Source organism: Carcharodon carcharias, chromosome 19 (genome assembly GCF_017639515.1).
Source record: "Carcharodon carcharias isolate sCarCar2 chromosome 19, sCarCar2.pri, whole genome shotgun sequence".
In the NCBI taxonomy this organism is placed as follows: Eukaryota; Metazoa; Chordata; class Chondrichthyes; order Lamniformes; family Lamnidae; genus Carcharodon; species Carcharodon carcharias.
Genome location: NC_054485.1, coordinates 75398281 through 75417995, shown reverse-complemented (window position 1 = coordinate 75417995; position 19715 = coordinate 75398281).

The following is a 19715-nucleotide window of genomic DNA, read 5'->3' as shown; positions in this document are numbered from 1 at the left end:
GGTGCGTGCTATAGTTACTGTAGTTTAGTGACTGGATCCTCGCTGGTGAGTTTACATTTACTGTAGTTTAGTGACTGGAACTTCACTGGTGAGTATTATATTTACTGTAGATCAGTGACTGGATTCTCACTGGTGAGTGTTATATTTACTGTAGATCAGTGACTGGGTCCTCACTGTTGAGTGTTATATTTACTGTAGTTCAGAGATGGGGACAAAACTGGTGAATGTTATGTTTACTGTCATGTAAAGACTGGATCCTCACTGGTGTGTTATATTCACTGTAGATTAGAGACTGGATCCCCACTTGTGAGTGTTATATTTAATGTAGTTCAGGGAAATAGTCAACACTGGTGAGTGTTTTTACTGACATGTAAAGACTGGATCCTCACTGGTGAGTGTGGTATTTACTGTAATTTAGTGACTGCGTCTTCACTGATGAGTGTTATATTTACTGTAGTTTAGTGAATTGGTCCTCACTTGTGAGCGGTATATTTACTGTAGTTTAGAGACTGGGTCAATACTGGTGAGTGTTATATTTACTGACATGTAAAGACTGGATCCTCACTGGTGAGTGTTATATTTACAGTAGTTTAGTGACTGGATCCTTGCTGGTGAGTTTTTATTTACTGTAGGCTAGTGACTGGAACTTCACTGGTGAGTATTATATTTACTGTAGATCAGTGACTGGGTCCTCACTGTTGAGTGTTATATTTACTGTAGTTCAGAGACGGGGTCAAAACTGGTGAATGTTATGTTTACTGTCATGTAAAGACTGGATCCCCACTGGTGTGTTATATTCACTGTAGATTAGAGACTGGATCCCCACTTGTGAGTGTTATATTTAATGTAGTTCAGGGAAATGGTCAACACTGGTGAGTGTTTTTACTGACATGTAAAGACTGGATCCTCACTGGTGAGTGTGGTATTTACTGTAATTTAGTAACTGCGTCTTCACTGGTGAGTGTTATATTTACTGTAGTTTAGAGACTGCTTCAACACCGGTAAGTGTTATATTTACAGTCGTTTAATGACTCGATCCTCACTGGTGTGTGTTAAGTTTACTGTAGTTCAGAGACTGGGTCCTCACTGGTGAGTGTTATATTTACTGTAGTTTTGTGACTGGATCCTCACTGGTGTGTGTTATATTTACTGTAGTTTAGTGACTGGATCCTCACTGGTGAGTGTTATATTTACTGTAGTTTAGTGACTGCGTCCCCACTTGTGAGAGTTATATTTAGTGTAGTTCAGAGACTGTGTCAACACTGGTGAGTGTTATATATACTGTAGTTTAGGGACTGGATACTCACTGGTGAATGTTATATTTACCGTAGTTTAGGGACTGGATACTCACTGGTGAATGTTATATTTACCGTAGTTTAGTGACTGGATACTCACTGGTGAATGTTATATTTACCGTAGTTTAGGGACTGGGTACTGACTGGTGAATGTTGTATTTACTGTAATTTAGGGACTGGATACTCACTGGTGAGTGTTATAATTACCGTAGTTTAGTGACTGGATACTCACTGTTGTGTGTTATATTTACTGTAGTTTAGAGATTGGGTCCTCACTGGTAAGTGTTATATTTACTGTGGTTCACTGCTTGCTTGTCCCTACAACCACACCCACCCGCCCCCAACTTCTCTCTCACCCACCCACCTTAAACCAGCTTATATTTCACCCCTCTCCTTGGATTCACTCAGTTCTGTTGAAGGGTCATGAGGACTCGAAACGTCAGATCTTTTCTTCTCCGCCGATGCTGCCAGACCTGCTGAGTTTTTCCAGGTAATTCTGTTTTTGTTACTGCGGGGAAAATGTCTGTCAGTGACTGCGGGGACAGTATCTGTCAGTGACTGTAGCCACAGTGTCTGTCAGTGACTGCGGGGACAGTGTCTGTCAGTGATTGTAGCCACAGTGTCTGTCAGTGACTGTAGCAGCAGTGTCTGTCAGTGACTGCGGGGACAGTGTCTGTCAGTGACTGCAGGGACAGTGTCTGTCAGTGACTGTAGCCACAGTGTCTGTCAGTGACTGCGGGGACAGTGTCTGTCAGTGATTGCGGGGACAGTGTCTGTCAATGACTGCGGGACAGTATCTGTCAGTGACTGTAGCCACAGTGTCTGTCAGTGACTGCGGGGACAGTGTCTGTCCGTGACTGCGGGAACAGTGTCTGTCAGTGACTGTAGCCACAGTGTCTGTCAGTGACTGTAGCAGCAGTGTCTGTCCGTGACTGCGGGGACAGTGTCTGTCAATGACTGCGGGGACAGTATCTGTCAGTGACTGTGGGGACAGTGTCTGTCAGTGACTGCAGGGACAGTGTCTGTCAGTGACTGTAGCCACAGTGTCTGTCAGTGACTGCGGGGACAGTGTCTGTCAGTGACTGCGGGGACAGTGTCTGTCAGTGACTGTAGCCACAGTGTCTGTCAGTGACTGCGGGGACAGTGTCTGTCAGTGACAGCGGGGTAAGTATCTGTAACTGACTGTGGGCCAAGTGTCTGTCCTTGACTGGGGGGAACAATGTCTGTCAGTGACTGTGGGGAAGTGTGCATCAGTGACTGTGGAAACAGTGTCTGTCAGTGACTGCGGGGACAGTGTCTGTCACTGACTGCGGGGACAGTGTGTGTCAATGACTGCGGATACAGTTTCTGTCAGTGACTGTAGCAGCAGTGTCTGTCAGTGACTGCGGGGACAGTGTCTGTCAATGACAGCGGGGACAGTGTGTGTCAATGACTGGGGGGACAGTGTCTGTCGGCAAATGTCTGGAGAATGTCTTTCGATGACTGCAGGGATGTGTTCATGAGTGTCTGTGGGGACAGTGTCTGTCACTGACTGCGGGGACAGTGTGTGTCAATGACTGCGGATACAGTTTCTGTCAGTGACTGTAGCAGCAGTGTCTGTCAGTGACTGCGGGGACAGTGTCTGTCAATGACGGCGGGGACAGTGTGTGTCAATGACTGGGGGGACAGTGTCTGTCGGCAAATGTCTGGAGAATGTCTTTCGATGACTGCAGGGATGTGTTCATGAGTGTCTGTGGGGACAGTGTATGTCAGTGACTGCTGGTCAGTGTCTGTCACTGACTGCGGGCACAGTGTCAGTCGGTGACTTGGGGGACAGTGTCTGTCCGTGACTGCAGGGACAGTGTCTCAGTGACTGGCCGGAAGTGTGCATCGGTGACTGCGGAAACAGTGCCTGTCAGTGACTGTAGCGGCAGTGTCTGTCATTGAGTGCAGGGACAGTTTATGTCAAAGATTGTGCGGGACACTGTCTGTCGCCGAATGCATGGACAGTATCCTTCGGTGACTGCAGGGAAGTGTCCATGAATGACTGTGGAGACAATGTCTGTCAGTGACTGTAGCGGCAGTATCTGTCAGCGACTGAGGGGACAGTGTCTGTCAGTGACTGCAGGGAGTGTCTGTCAGTGACTGCGGGGACAGTGTCTTTCGGTCACTGCGGGGACAGGGTCTGTCGGTGACTTCGGTGACAGTGTCTGTCAGTGACTGTGGGGGACACTGTCTGTCGCCGAATGCATGGACAGTGTCCTTCGGTGACTGCAGGGAACTGTCCATGAGTGACTGGGGGGACAGTGTCTGTCCTTGACTGGGGGGAACAGTGTCTGTCAGTGACTGCGGGGAAGTGTGCATCAGTGACTGTGGAAACAGTGTCTGTCAGTGACTGCGGGGACAGTGTCTGTCACTGACTGCGGGGACAGTTTCTGTCAGTGACTGTAGCAGCAGTGTCTGTCAGTGACTGTAGCAGCAGTGTCTGTCAGTGACTGTGGGGACAGTGTCTGTCAATGACGGCGGGGACAGTGTGTGTCAATGACAGGGGGGACAGTGTCTGTCAGGGAATGTCTGGAGAATGTCTTTCGATGACTGCAGGGATGTGTTCATGAGTGTCTGTGGGGACAGTGTCTGTCACTGACTGCGGGGACAGTGTGTGTCAATGACTGCGGATACAGTTTCTGTCAGTGACTGTAGCAGCAGTGTCTGTCAGTGACTGCGGGGACAGTGTCTGTCAATGACGGCGGGGACAGTGTGTGTCAATGACTGGGGGGACAGTGTCTGTCGGCAAATGTCTGGAGAATGTCTTTCGATGACTGCAGGGATGTGTTCATGAGTGTCTGTGGGGACAGTGTATGTCAGTGACTGCTGGTCAGTGTCTGTCACTGACTGCGGGCACAGTGTCAGTCGGTGACTTGGGGGACAGTGTCTGTCCGTGACTGCAGGGACAGTGTCTCAGTGACTGGCCGGAAGTGTGCATCGGTGACTGCGGAAACAGTGCCTGTCAGTGACTGTAGCGGCAGTGTCTGTCATTGAGTGCAGGGACAGTTTATGTCAAAGATTGTGCGGGACACTGTCTGTCGCCGAATGCATGGACAGTATCCTTCGGTGACTGCAGGGAAGTGTCCATGAATGACTGTGGAGACAATGTCTGTCAGTGACTGTAGCGGCAGTATCTGTCAGCGACTGAGGGGACAGTGTCTGTCAGTGACTGCAGGGAGTGTCTGTCAGTGACTGCGGGGACAGTGTCTTTCGGTCACTGCGGGGACAGGGTCTGTCGGTGACTTCGGTGACAGTGTCTGTCAGTGACTGTGGGGGACACTGTCTGTCGCCGAATGCATGGACAGTGTCCTTCGGTGACTGCAGGGAACTGTCCATGAGTGACTGGGGGGACAGTGTCTGTCCTTGACTGGGGGGAACAGTGTCTGTCAGTGACTGCGGGGAAGTGTGCATCAGTGACTGTGGAAACAGTGTCTGTCAGTGACTGCGGGGACAGTGTCTGTCACTGACTGCGGGGACAGTTTCTGTCAGTGACTGTAGCAGCAGTGTCTGTCAGTGACTGTAGCAGCAGTGTCTGTCAGTGACTGTGGGGACAGTGTCTGTCAATGACGGCGGGGACAGTGTGTGTCAATGACAGGGGGGACAGTGTCTGTCAGGGAATGTCTGGAGAATGTCTTTCGATGACTGCAGGGATGTGTTCATGAGTGTCTGTGGGGACAGTGTCTGTCAGTGACTGCGGGGACAGTGTGTGTCAATGACTGCGGATACAGTTTCTGTCAGTGACTGTAGCAGCAGTGTCTGTCAGTGACTGCGGGGACAGTGTCTGTCCATGACGGCGGGGACAGTGTGTGTCAATGACTGGGGGGACAGTGTCTGTCGGCAAATGTCTAGAGAATGTCTTTCGATGACTGCAGGGATGTGTTCATGAGTGTCTGTGGGGACAGTGTATGTCAGTGACTGCTGGGTCAGTGTCTGTCACTGACTGCGGGCACAGTGTCGGTCAGTGACTTGGGGGACAGTGTCTGTCCGTGACTGCGGGGACAGTGTCTCAGTGACTGGCAGGAAGTGTGCATCAGTGACTGCGGAAACAGTGCCTGCCAGTGACTGTAGCGGCAGTGTCGGTCATTGAGTGCAGGGACAGTGTATGTCAAAGATTGTGGGGGACACTGTCTGTCGCCGAATGCATGGACAGTATCCTTCGGTGACTGCAGGGAAGTGTCCATGAGTGACTGTGGAGACAATGTCTGTCAGTGACTGTAGCGGCAGTATCTGTCAGCGACTGCGGGGACAGTGTCTGTCACTGATCGTAGCGGCAGTGTCTGTCAGTGACTGCGGGGAGTGTCTGTCAGTAACTGCGGGGAAAGTGTCTTTCGGTCACTGCGGGGACAGGGTCTGTCGGTGACTTCGGTGACAGTGTCTGTCCGTGACTGGGGGGACAGTGTCTGTCATGGACTGCGGGGAAGTGTGCATTAGTGATTGCGGAAACAGTGTCTGTCAGTGACTGTAGCGGCAGTGTGTGTCAGTGACTGCGGGGACAGTGTTTGTCAGTGACTGCGGAGACAGTATCTGTCACTGACTGCAGGCACAGTGTCTGTCCGTGACTGCGGGAACAGTGTCTGTTTGTGACTGGGGAGAAGTGTCCGTCAGTGACTGCGGGGACAATGTTTGGCAGTGACTGCAAGGACAGCATCTGTCACTGACTGCGGGCACAGTGTCTGTCCGTGACTGGAGGGACAGTGTCTGTCAGGGAGTGCAGGGAAGTGTGCATCAGTGACTGCGGAAACAGTGTCTGTCAGTGACTGTAGCGGCAGTGGCTATCAGTGACTGTGGGGACAGTGTCTGTTTGTGACTGGGGAGAAGTGTCCGTCAGTGACTGCGGGGACAATGTTTGGCAGTGACTGCAAGGACAGCATCTGTCACTGACTGCGGGCACAGTGTCTGTCCGTGACTGGAGGGACAGTGTCTGTCAGGGAGTGCAGGAAAATGTGCATCAGTGACTGCGGAAACAGTGTCTGTCAGTGACTGTAGCGGCAGTGTCTGTCATTGACTGCAGGGACAGTGTCTGTCAATGACTGGGGGGACACTGTCTGTCGCCGAATGCGTGGACAGTGTCTTTTGGTGACTGCAGGGAAGTGTCCATGAATGACTGTGAGACAATGTCTGTCAGTGACTGCGGGGACAGTGTCTCAGTGACTGGCGGTAAGTGTGCATCAGTGACTGCGGAAACAGTGCCTGTCAGTGACTGTAGCGGCAGTGTCTGTCATTGAGTGCAGGGACAGTGTATGTCAAAGATTGTGGGGGACACTGTCTGTCGCCGAATGCATGGACAGTATCCTTCGGTGACTGCAGGGAAGTGTCCATGAGTGACTGTGGAGACAATGTCTGTCAGTGACTGTAGCGGCAGTGTCTGTCAGCAACTGCGGGGACAGTGTCTGTCACTGATTGTAGCGGCAGTGTCTGTCAGTGACTGCGGGGAGTGTCTGTCAGTGACTGCGGGGAAAGTGTCTTTCGGTCACTGCGGGGACAGGGTCTGTCGGTGACTTCGGTGACAGTGTCTGTCAGTGACTGTGGGGGACACTGTCTGTCGCCGAATGCATGGACAGTGTCCTTCGGTGACTGCAGGGAACTGTCCATGAGTGACTGGGGGACAGTGTCTGTCAGGGAAATGTGGGGAAGTGTGCATCAGTGATTGCGGAAACAGTGTCTGTCAGTGACCGTAGCGGCAGTGTGTGTCAGTGACTGCGGGGACAGTGTTTGTCAGTGACTGCGGAGACAGTATCTGTCACTGACTGCAGGCACAGTGTCTGTCCGTGACTGCGGGAACAGTGTCTGTCAGTGACTGTAGCGGCAGTGGCTATCAGTGACTGTGGGGACAGTGTCTGTTTGTGACTGGGGAGAAGTGTCCGTCAGTGACTGCGGGGACAATGTTTGGCAGTGACTGCAAGGACAGCAACTGTCACTGACTGCGGGCACAGTGTCTGTCCGTGACTGGAGGGACAGTGTCTGTCAGGGAGTGCAGGGAAGTGTGCATCAGTGACTGCGGAAACAGGGTCTGTCAGTGACTGTAGCGGCAGTGTCTGTCATTGACTGCAGGGACAGTGTCTATCAATGACTGGGGGGACACTGTCTGTCACCGAATGCGTGGACAGTGTCTTTTGGTGACTGCAGGGAAGTGTCCATGAATGACTGTGGAGACAATGTCTGTCAGTGACTGCGGGGACAGTGTCTCAGTGACTGGCGGTAAGTGTGCATCAGTGACTGCGGAAACAGTGCCTGTCAGTGACTGTAGTGGCAGTGTCTGTCATTGAGTGCAGGGACAGTGTATGTCAAAGATTGTGGGGGACACTGTCTGTCGCCGAATGCATGGACAGTATCCTTCGGTGACTGCAGGGAAGTGTCCATGAGTGACTGTGGAGACAATGTCTGTCAGTGACTGTAGCGGCAGTGTCTGTCAGCAACTGCGGGGACAGTGTCTGTCACTGATTGTAGCGGCAGTATCTGTCAGTGACTGCGGGGAGTGTCTGTCAGTGACTGCGGGGACAGTGTCTTTCGGTCACTGCGGGGACAGGGTCTGTCGGTGACTTCGGTGACAGTGTCTGTCAGTGACTGTGGGGACAGTATCTGTAAATGACTGGAGGGACAGTGTCTGTCGGCGAATGTCTGGACAATGTCTTTCGATGACTGCAGGGAATTGTTCACGAGTGTCAGTGACTGCTGGGTCAGTGTCCGTCACTGACTGCGGGCACAGTGTCTGTCGGTGACTTGGGGGACAGTATCTGTCAGTGACTGCAGGGAAAGTGTCTGTCACTGACTGCGGGCACAGTGTCTGTCCGTGACTGGAGGGACAGTGTCTGTCAGTGACTGTGGGGAAGTGTGCATCAGTGACTGCGGAATCAGTGTCTGTCAGTGACTGCAGCGGCAGTGTCTATCAATGACTGAGGGGACAGTGTCTGTCCATGACTGGAGGGACAGTGTCTGTCACTTACTGCCGGCATAGTGTCTGTCCATGACTGCGGGAACAGTGTCTGTCAGTGACTGTAGCGGCAGTGGATGTCAGTGACTGCGGGGACAGTATCTGTCACTGACTGCGGGCACAGTGTCTGTCCGTGACTGCGGAAACTGTGTCTGTCAGTGACTGTAGTGGCAGTGGCTGTCAGTGACTGTGGGGACAGTGTCTGTTAATGACTGGGGGGAATTGTCCGTCAGTGACTGCGGGGACAACTTCTGGCACTGACTGCGCGGACAGTATCTGTCACTGACTGCGGGCACCGTGTCTGTCAATGACTGTGGGGACAGTATCTGTCAATGACTGGGGGGACAGTATCTGTCAATGACTGGGGGGACAGTGTCTGGCGGAAAATGTCTGGACAATGTCTTTCGATGACTGCAGGGAAGTGTTCATGAGTGTCTGTGGGGACAGTGTCTGTCAGTGACTTGGATGACAGTGTCTGTCAGTGACTGCGGGAACAGTGTCTCAGTGACTGGCGGGGAGAGTGCATCAGTTACTGCGGAAACAGTGTCTGTCAGCGACAGTAGCGGCAGTGTGTGTCCGTAACTTCATGGACACTGTCTAACAGTGACTGTTGGGACAGTATCTGTCCATGACTGCGGGCACAGTGTCTGTCCGTGACTGCAGCGGCAGTGTCCGTCAGTGACTGCGAGGACATTTTATGGCACTGACTGCGGGGACAGTATCTGTCACTGACTGCGGGCACAGTGTCTGTCCGTGCTTGCAGGAACAGTGTCTGTCAGTGACTGCGGGGACAGTATCTGTCACTGACTGCGGGCACAGTGTCTGTCCCTGCCTGCAGGAACAGTGTCTGTCAGTGACTGCAGCGGCAGTGTCTGTCAGTTACTGTGGGGACAGTGTCCATCAGTGACTGTAGCTGCAGTGTCCGTCAGTGACTGCGAGGACACTTTATGGCACTGACTGCGGGGACAGTATCTGTCACTGACTGCGGGCACAGTGTCTGTCCTTGACTGCGGGAACAGTGTCTGTTAGTGACTGTAGCGGCAGTGGCTGTCAGTGACTGCAGGGACAGTGTCTGTCAGTGACTGCGGGGACAGTATCTGTCACTGACTGCGGGCCCAGTGTCTGTCAGTGACTCTAGCGGCAGTGTCTGTCAGTGACTGTAGCAGCAGTGTCTGTCAGTGACTGCGGGGAAAGTGTCTGTCAGTGACTGCGGGGACAGTGTCTGACAGTGACTGCGGGGACAGTATCTGTCACTGACTGCGGGCCCAGTGTCTGTCAGTGACTGTAGCGGCAGTGTCTGTCAGTGACTGTAGCAGCAGTGTCTGTCAGTGACTGCGGGGAAAGTGTCTGTCAGTGACTGCGGGGACAGTGTCTGACAGTGACTGCGAGGACAGTATCTGTCACTGACTGCGGGCCCAGTGTCTGTCAGTGACTGTAGCGGCAGTGTCTGTCAGTGACTGTAGCAGCAGTGTCTGTCAGTGACTGCGGGGAAAGTGTCTGTCAGTGACTGCGGGGACAGTGTCTGACAGTGACTGCGAGGACAGTATCTGTCACTGACTGCGGGCCCAGTGTCTGTCAGTGACTCTAGCGGCAGTGTCTGTCAGTGACTGTAGCGGCAGTGTCTGTCAGTGACTGCGGGGAAAGTGTCTGTCAGTGACTGCGGGAACAGGTCTGTCAGTGACTGTAGCGGCAGTGTCTGACAATGACTGCGGGGTCAGTGTCTGTCATTGACTGGGGGACAGTGTCTAGCGGCGAATGCGTGGACAATGTCTTTCGGTGACTGCAGGAAAGTGTTCATGAGGGATTGTGGTGACAGAATCTGTCAGTGATTGCTGGAACAGTTTCTGTCAGTGACTGCGGGGACAGTATCTGTCAGTGACTGTGGGGACAGTGTCTGTCAGTGACTGTGGGGACAGTATCTGTCAATGAATGGGGGGACAGTGTCTGTCGGCGAATGTCTGGACAATGTCTTTCGATGACTGCAGGGAAGTGTTCATGAGTGTCAGTGACTGCTGGGTCAGTGTCTGTCACTGACTGCGGGCACAGTGTCTGTCGGTGACTGCGGGGAAAGTGTCTGTCACTGACTGCGGGCACAGTGTCTGTCCGTGACTGGAGGGACAGTGTCTCAGTGACTGGCGGGGAGAGTGCCTCAGTTACTGCGGAAACAGTGTCTGTCAGCGACAGTAGCGGCAGTGTGTGTCAGTAAATTCAGGGACACTGTCTAACAGTGACTGTGGGGACAGTATCTGTCATTGACTGCAGGCACAGTGTCTGTCCGTGCCTGCAGCGGCAGTGTCCGTCAGTGACTGTGGGGACAGTGTCTGTCAGGCACAGTAGCGGCAGTGTGTGTCAGTAATTTCAGGGACACTGTCTGTCAGTGACTGTGGGGACAGTGTATGTCAGTGACTGGGGTGAAGTGTCCATCAGTTACTGCGGGGACAGTGTCCATCAGTGACTGTAGCGGCAGTGTCCGTCAGTGACTGCGAGGACAATTTCTGTCACTGACTGCGGGGACAGTATCTGTCACTGACTGCGGGCACAGTGTCTGTCCGTGACTGGAGGGACAGTGTCTGTCAGTGACTGTAGGGAAGTGTGCATCAGTGACTGTGGAAACAGTGTCTGTCAGTGACTGCAGCGGCAGTGTCTACCAATGACTGAGGGGACAGTGTCTGTCCATGACTGGAGGGACAGTGTCTGTCACTGACTGCCGGCATAGTGTCTGTCCATGACTGCGGGAACAGTGTCTGTCAGTGACCGTAGCGGCAGTGGCTGTCAGTGACTGCAGGGACAGTATCTGTCACTGACTGCGGGCACAGTGTCTGTCCGTGACTGCGGAAACTGTGTCTGTCAGTGACTGTAGCGGCAGTGGCTGTCAGTGACTGTGGGGACAGTGTCTGTTAATGACTGGGGGGAATTGTCCGTCAGTAACTGCGGGGACAACTTCTGGCACTGACTGCGCGGACAGTATCTGTCACTGACTGCGGGCACCGTGTCTGTCAATGACTGTGGGGACAGTATCTGTCAATGACTGGGGGGACAGTATCTGTCAATGACTGGGGGGACAGTGTCTGGCGGAAAATGTCTGGACAATGTCTTTCGATGACTGCAGGGAAGTGTTCATGAGTGTCTGTGGGAACAGTGTCTGTCAGTGACTTGGATGACAGTGTCTGTCAGTGACTGCGGGAACAGTGTCTCAGTGACTGGCGGGGAGAGTGCATCTGTTACTGCGGAAACAGTGTCTGTCAGGCACAGTAGCGGCAGTGTCTGTCAGTAACTTCAGGGACACTGTCTAACAGTGACTGCAGGCACAGTGTCTGTCCGTGACTGCAGCGGCAGTGTCCGTCAGTGACTGCGAGGACACTTTATGGCACTGACTGCGGGGACAGTATCTGTCACTGACTGCGGGCACAGTGTCTGTCCGTGCTTGCAGGAACAGTGTCTGTCAGTGACTGCGGGGAAAGTATCTGTTACTGACTGCGGGCACAGTGTCTGTCCGTGCCTGCAGGAACAGTGTCTGTCAGTGACTGCAGCGGCAGTGTCTGTCAGTTACTGTGGGGACAGTGTCCATCAGTGACTGTAGCTGCAGTGTCCGTCAGTGACTGCGAGGACACTTTATGGCACTGACTGCGGGGACAGTATCTGTCACTGACTGCGGGCACAGTGTCTGTCCGTGACTGCGGGAACAGTGTCTGTTAGTGACTGTAGCAGCAGTGGTTGTCAGTGACTGCGGAGACAGTGTCTGTCAGTGACTGCGGGGACAGTATCTGTCACTGACTGCGGGCACAGTGTCTGTCAGTGACTGTAGCAGCAGTGTCTGTCAGTGACTGCGGGGAAAGTGTCTGTCAGTGACTGCGGGGACAGTGTCTGACAGTGACTGCGGGGACAGTATCTGTCACTGACTGCGGGCCCAGTGTCTGTCAGTGACTGTAGCGGCAGTGTCTGTCAGTGACTGCGGGGAAAGTGTCTGTCAGTGACTGCGGGGACAGGTCTGTCAGTGACTGTAGTGGCAGTGTCTGACAATGACTGCGGGGTCACTGTCTGTCATTGACTGGGGGACAGTGTCTAGCGGCGAATGCGTGGACAATGTCTTTCGGTGACTGCAGGAAAGTGTTCATGAGGGATTGTGGTGACAGAATCTGTCAGTGATTGCTGGAACAGTTTCTGTCAGTGACTGCGGGGACAGTATCTGTCAGTGACTGTGGGGACAGTGTCTGTCAGTGACTGTGGGGACAGTATCTGTCAATGACTGGGGGCACAGTGTCTGTCAGTGACTGTGGGGACAGTATCTGTCAATGACTGGAGGGACAGTGTCTGTCGGCGAATGTCTGGACAATGTCTTTCGATGACTGCAGGGAAGTGTTCATGAGTGTCAGTGACTGCTGGGTCAGTGTCTGTCACTGACTGCGGGCACAGTGTCTGTCGGTGACTTGGGGGACAGTGTCTGTCAGTGACTGCGGGGAAAGTGTCTGTCACTGACTGCGGGCACAGTGTCTGTCCGTGACTGGAGGGACAGTATCTCAGTGACTGGCGGGGAGAGTGCCTCAGTTACTGCGGAAACAGTATCTGTCAGCGACAGTAGTGGCAGTGTGTGTCAGTAAATTCAGGGACACTGTCTAACAGTGACTGTGGGGACAGTATCTGTCATTGACTGCAGGCACAGTGTCTGTCCGTGCCTGCAGCGGCAGTGTCCGTCAGTGACTGTGGGGACAGTGTCTGTCAGGCACAGTAGCGGCAGTGTGTGTCAGTAACTTCAGGGACACTGTCTGTCAGTGACTGTGGGGACAGTGTCTGTCAGTGACTGGGGCGAAGTGTCCATCAGTTACTGCGGGGACAGTGTCCATCAGTGACTGTAGCGGCAGTGTCCATGTGACTGCGAGGACAATTTCTGTCACTGACTGCGGGGAGAGTATCTGTCACTGACTGCGGGCACAGTGTCTGTCCGTGACTGGAGGGACAGTGTCTGTCAGTGACTATGGGGAAGTGTGCATCAGTGACTGCGGAAACTGTGTCTGTCAGTGACTGTAGTGGCAGTGGCTGTCAGTGACTGTGGGGACAGTGTCTGTTAATGACTGGGGGGAATTGTCCGTCAGTGACTGCGGGGACAATTTCTGGCACTGACTGCGGGGACAATATCTGTCACTGACTGCGGGCACCGTGTCTGTCAATGACTGTGGGGACAGTATCTGTCAATGACTGGGGGGACAGTGTCTGGCGGAAAATGTCTGGACAATGTCTTTCGATGACTGCAGGGAAGTATTCATGAGTGTCTGTGGGGACAGTGTCTGTCAGTGACTTGGATGACTGTCTGTCACTGACTGCGGGGACAGTATCTGTCACTGACTGCGGGCACAGTGTCTGTCCGTGACTGGAGGGACAGTGTCTGTCAGTGACTATGGGGAAGTGTGCATCAGTGACTGCGGAAACAGTGTCTGTCAGTGACTGCATCAGCAGTGTCTATCAATGACTGAGGGGACAGTATCTGTCCATGACTGGGGGGACAGTGTCTGTCACTGACTGCCGGCATAGTGTCTGTCCATGACTGCGGGAACAGTGCCTGTCAGTGACTGTAGCGGCAGTGGCTGTCAGTGACTGTGGGGACAGTGTCTGTTAATGACTGGTGGGAATTGTCCGTCAGTGACTGTGGGGAAGTGTGCATCAGTGACTGCGGAAACAGTGTCTGTCAGTGACTGCAGCGGCAGTGTCTATCAATGCCTGAGGGGACGGTGTCTGTCCATGACTGAGGGGACAGTGTCTGTCACTGACTGCCGGCATAGTGTCTGTCCATGACTGCGGGAACAGTGTCTGTCAGTGACTGTAGCGGCAGTGGCTGTCAGTGACTGCGGGGATAGTATCTGTCACTGACTGAGGGCACAGTGTCTGTCCGTGACTGCGGAAACTGTGTCTGTCAGTGACTGTAGTGGCAGTGGCTGTCAGTGACGGTGGGGACAGTGTCTGTTAATGACTGGTGGGAATTGTCCGTCAGTGACTGCGGGGACAATTTCTGGCACTGACTGCGGGGACCGTGTCTGTCAATGACTGTGGGGACAGTATCTGTCAATGACTGGGGGTCAGTGTCTGGCGGAAAATGTCTGGACAATGTCTTTCGATGACTGCAGGGAAGTATTCATGAGTGTCTGTGGGGACAGTGTCTGTCAGTGACTTGGATGACAGTGTCTGTCAGTGACTGCGGGAACAGTGTCTCAGTGACTGGCGGGGAGAGTGCATCAGTTACTGCGGAAACAGTGTCTGTCAGGCACAGTAGCGGCAGTGTGTGTCAGTAACTTCAGGGACAGTGTCTGTCCGTGCCTGCAGGAACAGTGTCTGTCAGTGACTGCAGTGGCAGTGTCTGTCAGTGACTGTGGGGACAGTGTCTGTCAGTGACTGCGGGTAGTGTCTGTCAGTGACTGCGGGGACAGTGTCTGTCAGTGACTGCGGGGACAGTGTCTTTCGGTCACTGCGGGGACAGGGTCTGTCGGTGACTTCGGGGACAGTGCCTGTCAGTGACTGGGGGGAGAGTGTCTGTCAGTGACTGCGGGGACAGGGTCTGTCAAAGACTGGCGGGACAGTGTCTATCGGTGACTGCGGGGACAATGTCTGTCTGTGACTGCGGGATGTGTCCATCAGTGACTTCACGGGCAGTGTCTGTCAGTGACTGCGGGGAAAGTGTCTGTCACTGACTGCGGGCACAGTGTCTGTCCGTGACTGGAGGGACAGTGTCCCAGTGACTGGCGGAAAGAGTGCATCAGTTACTGCGGAAACAGTGTCTGTCAGCGACAGTAGCGGCAGTGTGTGTCAGTAACTTCAGGGACACTGTCTAACAGTGACTGTAGGGACAGTATCTGTCCATGACTGCGGGCACAGTGTCTGTCCGTGACTGCAGCGGCAGTGTCCGTCAGTGACTGCGAGGACACTTTATGGCACTGACTGCGGGGAAAGTATCTGTCACTGACTGCGGGCACAGTGTCTGTACGTGCTTGCAGGAACAGTGTCTGTCAGTGACTGCGGGGACAGTATCTGTCACTGACTGCGGGCACAGTGTCTGTCCGTGCCTGCAGGAACAGTGTCTGTCAGTGACTGCGGGGACAGTATCTGTCACTGACTGCGGGCACAGTGTCTGTCCGTGCCTGCAGGAACAGTGTCTGTCAGTGACTGCAGCGGCAGTGTCCGTCAGTGACTGCGAGGACACTTTATGGCACTGACTGAGGGGACTGTATCTGTCACTGACTGCGGGCACAGTGTCTGTCAGTGACTGTAGCAGCAGTGTCTGTCAGTGACTGCGGGGACAGTGTCTGTCAGTGACTGCGGGGACAGTGTCTTTCGGTCACTGCGGGGACAGGGTCTGTCAAAGACTGGCGGGACAGTGTCTATCGGTGACTGCGGGGACAATGTCTGTCTGTGACTGCGGGATGTGTCCATCAGTGACTTCAGGGGCAGTGTCTGTCAGTGACTGCGGGGAAAGTGTCTGTCACTGACTGCGGGCACAGTGTCTGTCCGTGACTGGAGGACAGTGTCCCAGTGACTGGCGGAAAGAGTGCATCAGTTACTGCGGAAACAGTGTCTGTCAGCGACAGTAGCGGCAGTGTGTGTCAGTAAATTCAGGGACACTGTCTAACAGTGACTGTGGGGACAGTATCTGTCCATGACTGCGGGCACAGTGTCTGTCCGTGACTGCAGCGGCAGTGTCCGTCAGTGACTGTGAGGACACTTTATGGCACTGACTGAGGGGACTGTATCTGTCACTGACTGCGGGCACAGTGTCTGTCAGTGACTGTAGCAGCAGTGTCTGTCAGTGACTGCGGGGAAAGTGTCTGTCAGTGACTGCGGGGACAGTGTCTGTCACTAACTGCGGGCCCAGTGTCTGTCAGTGACTCTAGCGGCAGTGTCTGTCAGTGACTGTAGCGGCAGTGTCTGTCAGTGACTGCGGGGAAAGTGTCTGTCAGTGACTGCAGGGACAGGTCTGTCAGTGACTGTAGCGGCAGTGTCTGACAATGACTGCGGGGTCAGTGTCTGTCATTGACTGGGGGACAGTGTCTAGCGGTGAATGCGTGGACAATGTCTTTCGGTGACTGCAGGAAAGTGTTCATGAGGGATTGTGGTGACAGAATCTGTCAGTGATTGCTGGAACAGTTTCTGTCAGTGACTGCGGGGACAGTATCTGTCAGTGACTGTGGGGACAGTGTCTGTCCGTGACTGTGGGGACAGTATCTGTCAATGACTGGGGGCACAGTGTCTGTCAGTGACTGTGGGGACAGTATCTGTCAATGACTGGAGGGACAGTGTCTGTCGGCGAATGTCTGGGCAATGTCTTTCGATGACTGCAGGGAAGTGTTCATGAGTGTCAGTGACTGCTGGGTCAGTGTCTGTCACTGACTGCGGGCACAGTGTCTGTCGGTGACTTGGGGGACAGTGCCTGTCAGTGACTGCGGGGAAAGTGTCTGTCACTGACTGCGGGCACAGTGTCTGTCCGTGACTAGAGGGACAGTGTCTCAGTGACTGGCGGGGAGAGTGCCTCAGTTACTGCGGAAACAGTGTCTGTCAGCGACAGTAGCGGCAGTGTGTGTCAGTAAATTCAGGGACACTGTCTAACAGTGACTGTGGGGACAGTATCTGTCATTGACTGCAGGCACAGTGTCTGTCCGTGCCTGCAGCGGCAGTGTCCGTAAGTGACTGTGGGGACAGTGTCTGTCAGGCACAGTAGCGGCAGTGTGTGTCAGTAACTTCAGGGACACTGTCTGTCAGTGACTGTGGGGACAGTGTCTGTCAGTGACTGGGGCGAAGTGTCCATCAGTTACTGCGGGGACAGTGTCCATCAGTGACTGTAGCGGCAGTGTCCATCAGTGACTGCGAGGACAATTTCTGTCACTGACTGCGGGGACAGTATCTGTCACTGACTGCGGGCACAGTGTCTGTCCGTGACTGGAGGGACAGTGTCTGTCAGTGACTTGGGGAAGTGTGCATCAGTGACTGCGGAAACAGTGTCTGTCAGTGACTGCAGCGGCAGTGTCTATCAATGACTGAGGGGACAGTGTCTGTCCATGACTGGAGGGACAGTGTCTGTCACTGACTGCCGGCATAGTGTCTGTCCATGTCTGCGGGAACACTGTCTGTCAGTGACTGTAGCGGCAGTGGCTGCCAGTGACTGCAGGGACAGTATCTGTCACTGACTGCGGGCACAGTGTCTGTCCGTGACTGCGGAAACTATGTCTGTCAGTGACTGTAGTGGCAGTGGCTGTCAGTGACTGTGGGGACAGTGTCTGTTAATGACTGGGGGGAATTGTCCGTCAGTGACTGCGGGGACAATTTCTGGCACTGACTGCGGGGACAGTATCTGTCACTGACTGCGGGCACCGTGTCTGTCAATGACTGTGGGGACAGTATCTGTCAATGACTGGGGGGACAGTGTCTGGCGGAAAATCTCTGGACAATGTCTTTCGATGACTGCAAGGAAGTGTTCATGAGTGTCTGTGGGGACAGTGTCAGTGACTTGGATGACAGTGTCTGTCAGTGACTGCGGGAACAGTTTCTCAGTGACTGGCGGGGAGAGTGCATCAGTTACTGCGGAAACAGTGTCTGTCAGGCACAGTAGCGGCAGTGTGTGTCAGTAACTTCAGGGACAGTGTCTGTCCGAGCCTGCAGGAACAGTGTCTGTCAGTGACTGCAGTGGCAGTGTCTGTCATTGACTGTGGGGACAGTGTCTGTCAGTGACTGCGGGTAGTGTCTGTCAGTGACTGCGGGGACAGTGTCTGTCATTGACTGCGGGGACAGTGTCTTTCGGTCACTGCGGGGACAGTGTCTGTCAGTGACTGTGGGGACAGTGTCTGTCAGTGACTGGGGCGAAGTGTCCATCAGTTACTGCGGGGACAGTGTCCATCAGTGACTGTAGCGGCAGTGTCCATCAGTGACTGCGAGGACAATTTCTGTCACTGACTGCGGGGACAGTATCTGTCACTGACTGCGGGCACAGTGTCTGTCCGTGACTGGAGGGACAGTGTCTGTCAGTGACTGTGGGGAAGTGTGCATCAGTGACTGCGGAAACAGTGTCTGTCAGTGACTGTAGCGGCAGTGTCTGTCAGTGACTGCGGGGAAAGTGTCTGTCAGTGACTGCGGGGACAGGTCTGTCAGTGACTGTAGCGGCAGTGTCTGACAATGACTGCGAGGTCAGTGTCTGTCATTGACTGGGGGACAGTGTCTAGCGGCGAATGCGTGGACAATGTCTTTCGGTGACTGCAGGAAAGTGTTCATGAGGGATTGTGGGGACAGAATCTGTCAGTGATTGCTGGAACAGTTTCTGTCAGTGACTGCGGGGACAGTATCTGTCAGTGACTGTGGGGACAGTGTCTGTCCGTGACTGTGGGGACAGTATCTGTCAATGACTGGGGGGACAGTGTCTATCAGTGACTGTGGGGACAGTATCTGTCAATGACTGGAGGGACAGTGTCTGTCGGCAAATGTCTGGACAATGTCTTTCAATGACTGCAGGGAAGAGTTCATGAGTGTCTGTGGGGACAGTGTCTGTCAGTGACTTGGATGACAGTGTCTGTCAGTGACTGCGGGAACAGTGTCTCAGTGACTGGCGGGGAGAGTGCATCAGTTACTGCGGAAACAGTGTCTGTCAGGCACAGTAGCGGCAGTGTGTGTCAGTAACTTCAGGTACAGTGTCTGTCCGTGCCTGCAGGAACAGTGTCTGTCAGTGACTGCAGTGGCAGTGTCTGTCAGTGACTGTGGGGACAGTGTCTGTCAGTGACTGCGGGTAGTGTCTGTCAGTGACTGTGGGGACAGTGTCTGTCAGTGACTGCGGGTAGTGTCTGTCAGTGACTGCAGGAACAGTGTCTGTCAGTGACTGCAGTGGCAGTGTCTGTCAGTGACTGTGGGGACAGTGTCTGTCAGTGACTGCGGGTAGTGTCTGTCAGTGACTGCAGGAACAGTGTCTGTCAGTGACTGCAGTGGCAGTGTCTGTCAGTGACTGTGGGGACAGTGTCTGTCAGTGACTGCGGGTAGTGTCTGTCAGTGACTGCGGGGACAGTGTCTGTCAGTGACTGCGGGGACAGTGTCTTTCAGTCACTGCGGGGACAGGGTCTGTCGGTTACTTCGGGGACAGTGTCTGTCAGTGACTGTGGGGACAGTGTCTGTCAGTGACTGGGGCGAAGTGTCCATCAGTTACTGCGGGGACAGTGTCCATCAGTGACTGTAGCGGCAGTGTCCGTCAGTGACTGCGAGGACAATTTCTGTCACTGACTGCGGGGACAGTATCTGTCACTGACTGCGGGCACAGTGTCTGTCCGTGACTGGAGGGACAGTGTCTGTCAGTGACTGTGGGGAAGTGTGCATCAGTGACTGCGGAAACAGTGTCTGTCAGTGACTGTAGCGGCAGTGGCTGTCAGTGACTGCGGGGACAGTATCTGTCACTGACTGTGGGCACAGTGTCTGTCCGTGACTGCGGAAACTGTGTCTGTCAGTGACTGTAG